Genomic DNA, 6410 nt, shown 5'->3' on the forward strand with positions numbered 1-6410 from the left:
TGTGACACGTGAATTAGGTTTGAATAGACATGTTTAATTTATGATCGACAATCACTTCTAGTTGCTCATCAGTTTTCATAACCTAATTGGTTGCTTCTTCATCTCTAACTCGATTTCAAGCACCACCATATACTTCCATTGATGAGGAAATAGAGGGTACAAGAAACAAAATAAAAGAGAAGATTTAACAAAATAACTCTTAGAATGGAAAAAACTTTGAAGACTTTAATAGATCGAAATCTACCGCTTTTGGAAATCCAACATAATACCAATAGTGTGTTGGGCTAGTGGTTTAAGTGCATGAGTTGATTTATGTGTTCTCTAGTTCTATTTTTGGTGGGAGGGATGCTTTACACCATATTACAGTAAAACCTCTATAAATTAATAATATTGAAACCATAAAAATGAATTAATTATTAATTTATAGAGATACTTTCATAATTTGGTAAAAAAAATTAAAATAAAATTCAATCGTTATAATTAAAATTTTTATAAAATCAGTTACAAAGAAAAAATAACAATTATCATGTTTTGAAGATAGCACTCAAAGATTTTTATAAAGTAAAAAATATTAAAACTAAACTCTTATAAAAATTAATATGTATATATATACATATATTTAGATAGTTTTATATAATTATTAATTTATATTATTGATGAGACTATATATTTACAAAAGATTTTTAAAAAAATTATTATCTTATTATATTATCGAATTGTGTCCAAAATTACACTAGTCCAAACTTGGGACCAGAGAAATTTATTAATTTATAGAGATTAGGTTCTACTGTATAAGGTATTAGAAAAGCCTGGTCCTAGGCTAAAGTAAGATTAGGAGCCTGGGACCAGATCCAACATAGTAGCAAATGAAAAATAATCAAACATAAGATTAATTTTAAAAAATGCCACTAACAAAGACAACCGAAGAAAGAAAACAAAAAAAACCATCGAAACTAGTCATAAGTAAAAGTCGAAATTAAAATGGAAACGGAAGACGCATAATTATCACAAATAGAAGAAACTCGAAAAGCGAGAAAAATAGGAGCCAACGTCACTCAAACGTTGCAAAGAAGCCGAAGCCAACGAAGCACAAAACGTCGGAGAAACTCTAGTTCTCCTCTCTCCTTCAAGATATATACGACGAGAGACGGAGAGAGATTAGTTTTTTGAATTTCTTAGAAAGTGTATTCTCTTTGAGAAATAACCTTCACTGGACCCAACTCAAGTACAAGAAAAACAATGATTGAGAGTTTGGTAGAAAAATCAACATAGTGGAAGTTGGAGTACTCTGTCCTAATCCAATGTTTTTTTATGTATACAATATATATTTATCAAAGAACGATTAATCCATATCCAATCTATCTCGAACATTTAACTACTCCATCTATTTCACAAATAGTGTCATTTTATAAATTTTTGTTTAACAACCAAACTTCATTTTACATTTCTATTGTGATTTTTACACTTTCATTTATCCTAAAAATAAATCTATTTTCTATTGAATCTAAATCGCTAATTACTTATAAGATAGGGACATATATGCATGATTTATATATATTTTTAAAAGTCTAAACCGATTAAAACCATTATTTGTTTAAATTTCCTAGTAAATGCTGGCGATGACGTATATGAAAAATAATCACGCAGATGTATCATCTCTATAAAACACCTAGCTAAGTGGTTTAAGACTCAATAAATAACGTTGTATGAATTATTTTTGACTAAAGATTGTGCCCATCACAATCTTCTATAAGTTTGTTTTGTGCTTGTCAAATGTCTTTGAACTTTCCCAATACTAACATATATGAAAAGGTACTTATTTGAACTAACTACATGACTAAGACAACCAACAACAAAAATCAATGCCAAAGATTACAAACTTGCTAGAATCTTAGGTAAATGAAACCACAAAAAGTTTAGAATTTATAGATAACCATCAATCAAACAGTCCAAAGCCTCAAACAAGTTAGGCAGACCAAACCATCTAGCTCACACATACAGATGTGTACATTTATATATGTGTGATAGATTTGGCTCAGTGAGGCTCTTATGTTGATGCATAGATTATAAACTCCAAGTACCTCAGAAGGATGGAGACTCATGAGCATCAGTAGCAGAGATAATCATATAGAGAAAAAGATGAAATAGGGTTTGTCTCCTCATCTACCGATGCTATTGAAGCTGTGTTGTGTTCATTTGGTGCTACGATTCCTGGAATTAGCAAACATTAATCAATACTGCATTAATTAGGGTTTTAAATCAACACATTGTTGTTACTTGATATATAATGAAGTAGTACCTCTTATTGAGCTTAGACTTGTGTTAGATTCCTCGGAGTCTCCAAAGATGGAAGAGGAGCTAGAGTCACTGGTTAGTCCAAGAAACTTCTCTATGATGCTCACAGAATCCATTTGATACTCTACCATGTTCACATTAGTACTCCATTCTTGTTCTTGACTTTTCCCTTCTATTGCTTGTTCACCGTTGGTTATCTTGATCTCTCTTGTTTCTTGATGAGGATCTGAGATTGTCTCCGAGGTGTCAGTTAGTCCTGAGAATCTCATCTTCATCTTTGTCATCGTTCTCTCTCTTGCTCGTTTTCTAGCTCTCTCTCTCGACTCTTTCATCTTACAAGAGCTCTCCATCGTCTTTGTTCTTCTTTTTGATACTTCCACTTTCAGAATCTGATCATCCTTTTCCTTACCATTAGCCGGGACATGTTCAGCATCTCCTCCTCCTTCCGATGCAGCCACACTTTCTTTAAGTTGTTTGATTGAAGCCTTTGATTTGGAGAAAAGCCATTCGATCGTCTTGCTGGCCTTGTCGAAACCCAACATGTCTTGAAGATCGAAAAACCTGCGAGCAATCTGAAGAGACAGCCTCATCCTCCGGTCTCTAGGACCTTGAGCCGTACAGATCTTACTATGCCTGTCTCTTTTTTTGGCCGTTCTACTCCGTGGAACCGTTTCTGAGGTGGTGTCCTCAACGCACTCCTCATTCTTCTTCTTTTTCTCAAGCTTCTTGCAAACTTTTCTTGGAGATTCAAAAACATTTGCTGCTGCATCTTGCTCCTGTAACAAGAATTGGTTTACAAGAACGATTCATCAACATTGTCAAGAAAATCTGGAGAGAAAGGAAATGAAGGCAAAGGGAAGTGATGGTGAGAACTAGGGCTTTGAATGTGAGTAGTGAAAGAAGGAAGCATGGTTGCTTGATTGGGACTGAAGGGATCAAAGAGGTCATAGCCATTGGTGTCTAGAGAAGGAAACATTAGATTGAAGAGAGAAACAGGTAACAAAAACAGAATCTTCTTTTTTCCTTTCTTCACTTAAGCCCTTTGGTTCATGTGCGCTCTTGTGTGCTATAAAGGCTGGTAGCCAGAGGAAGATGGACAAAAGATATGGTATAAAATATATATATATATATATATATATATATATATATATAAAGCACTATATGTTTTTAATTAACGATACACAATCTAAATAGATTACTACAGAAGTAAAAAAAAAAAAAAAAAAATAGATTACTACTAATATGGATTGGTTCGGTCGTTACTAATATGGATTAGTTCTTCCGGTTGAGGTGACCCTACCTTCTGCTTCAAATGTTGTCCAAACCAAACAGAGAGAACATCTTATAAAGTCCACTATTACTAATTAAAGTTTTCAAACTGAATCGATTTTTATTTTACTAATGTAGAATCTGAGTAAAACTATACATCTTTAAATAGTGTTGGTATGTATGTATATATTAGCTTCATCCTTATAAATTTTGTGGAATAAAATACATATATTAGCTTTAAATAACATTTACAGAACATAATACACAAATCTCCTTTTTAATAAAAGGGAAGTACACAACATAGTTTTTGTACACTTTATATTTTTAATAAATGGTTACAAATGGTTACAAATAGGTTATAGATAGGTTATAAATTAATTTATATATTAACGGTTACACCTAAATATTGGGTGCAACCTTAATTGGGGATGTTCCAAATTGATAATTGATATATTAATGGTAACAAATAAATTCATGGATATTCTAATCTGTATTTTTGAAAGATTTTAGTCCTATATTAAGTTGTTTCCAAAGATTTTTAAACACAATATTACAAATTTACTTTCCACATATTTTATTGATAAACCACAACGTTCACTAAAAATTAGGATCCGTGCTAGAGCAAAGATTGAAATTTTTTTATTTATAATATAATTTTCAGACTTACATACTCTAGCATGGGTTAAATTTTTATATACTCTAGCACGGAAGCTATTAAACACACTCTAACACGGATTAATAGTTTTATATACTTTAGCACGAGTTAAAATTACATAATAGATTTACATTCCATGAGTGATATTTACCATAAAAATTGTTTGCATGAGTTGCATCCAAATAATATTATAAACAATTACATATAAATAATAAAATGTATTTCAACCCGTGCTGTAGCACGGGTCCAAATCTAGTATAGAAGTGAATACTGAAATATTCTATTGTTAAAAATGGTAACTGTGAATTAAATTTTACTCTCCGTATAGTAGGATTTGTTATAATTATTATTAATTTACGTTAGACGCAACTGATGAAAAGATTAATTATAGTTTGGTGTGGGAGGCATAATAGATTTTGCTCATACTTCATTACAGACTCAAAAGTTAGATTGTATGATTGAGACCGGAGAAGTGGCCAACATTTGCATCAAAGCTAAGTGAACTTATAGTATTGAAAACTCATTATACGGAGTTCAAGTTAGTCTACAAAGGTTCATGCGAACAATTATGTATTCTTCTTATACTGGGTAGTTTCTGACTTGCTGATGCATTAAGTAATAAAAAGTGCTTTTATTGAAAAAAGGCGATTAGTAAGTGTGGTTGTAGATGGGATAAAGGTTAAGCTGGAGGTTGTGGGAGTTGTAGTGATTAAGGGTAATGAAAAAAAGTGGTGAAAGCTAAGAGAAGAAAAGTGGGAAGAGAAAACGAAAGGGACCAAGTCTAGGCCTATTTGTTTTATCCCTTCACGTGGGCGTTGCTTTGTTGTTTGATAGCAACCCCATCTCATTCATTTTCTCGCTTCTGCTTTATTGGAAGATAATATTGGCATCTTCACAATTTTGGCATCTTCATGTTATATAAAGATGGAGAATATCTACTATTAGTATTTTTTTTTTTTTTTTTATGTTATCTCGTTTCTGAGATATTTGGGTACATTCAATGTTTAATAGGACTATAAAAACTTCATCTCATATTGAATTTAAAAGGAAGAAAACATGTATAATTCCATGATACAGCTAATTATATTTCATCTTTGTATAGATAGATAGATAGATAGATAGATAGATAGATAGATATGTGTTACAATAATTTGGTGTAAACCAATTTGTAGTAGAGAGAGATCGATTTTCTTCTGAATAATTCTTTTAATTTGGTTAATGAATATGCATATGAGTTACTTTGGACGTACGTAACAATGCAAGTGATTCTTGAATATAATTTTCGTTAGGACTTAGATTCCAATTTCGATCTAAGAAAATCATATCAATTAGAAAATAAAAAAGACATACACTCCTATAACTTATAGTATGATGCAGTTACGTCGATGTTTAGGTCACGAATTTTATTATCACCAAAATTAAGAATAACAATCCTTTGTTTTCCGCTATACGAAGATGAGAGAACAAAGACAACATATAAAAATAAAAATAAAATTTAAAAAGGAAAACCCTGCTAATACAAACGAGTTTAAATATCATTAACTAATGAACACCCTTAATTTAAAACTTTATATATTGGATGGATTTGTAGCTGCTATATTGAAATAGAGGGTTAGGTTATAATGTTAGTGCCCAAAAAAAAAAAAGAGGGTTAGGTTATAAATGGTGCATTAAAATACACAGTATGGATCTTCAAAATAAGTTGTCACTAGAGGAAGAAGTCTAAACAAGAACGTACGCAATTGCAAAGCATGCCTGGTTATATTTGTTACCCATTTTCTCTAAAGAAGTTCATTGTCTTATTAAGTAATTAATTTTTTCTAGCAAGCTTTTCCTGCTAATATATATATTTGTATATCGTTTTCTTTTTGTTTGACAAACAAAAAATTTGTATATTGATGATTCGTGATCGGCTGAAAAAACAGTCGACATCTTTGTTAATTTATTTCTTCAGATTTCTGTATTCGAAAATTCTAAATCTATCTATAGACTATAGTTTCTTGATGCTTCATGTATGGAAAAAAGAAGAAGAAGGAGATGTGATTGGTGGAGAGAAATATAGGTAGGGAGTTAGGGCTAGGACTTAGAAGAGACAGACACAAACTGAGCCTACAAAACTTATAGACTTCTATTTTATTAATACCTACTCTCTCATTGCTTTTCTTTTGACTCGCTGACCACTTCTCACCCC

The 6410-nt window shown here is 31.5% G+C and overlaps 1 pseudogene across 1 annotated transcript; it reads right to left on the minus strand.

Moving 5' to 3' along the window:
* Positions 1–1900: 1900 nt before the first annotated feature.
* LOC104787936 (transcription factor TCP12-like) lies at positions 1901–3353 on the minus strand (annotated as a pseudogene). Its single transcript, XR_015558557.1, has 2 exons — positions 2300–3353; positions 1901–2211 (listed from the first exon to the last, which is right to left on the minus strand). The product of XR_015558557.1 is annotated as a transcription factor TCP12-like (transcript).
* Positions 3354–6410: the final 3057 nt, after the last annotated feature.

Source organism: Camelina sativa, chromosome 5, assembly GCF_030686135.1.
Source record: "Camelina sativa cultivar CO46 ecotype springtype chromosome 5, ASM3068613v1".
NCBI lineage: Eukaryota > Viridiplantae > Streptophyta > Magnoliopsida > Brassicales > Brassicaceae > Camelina > Camelina sativa.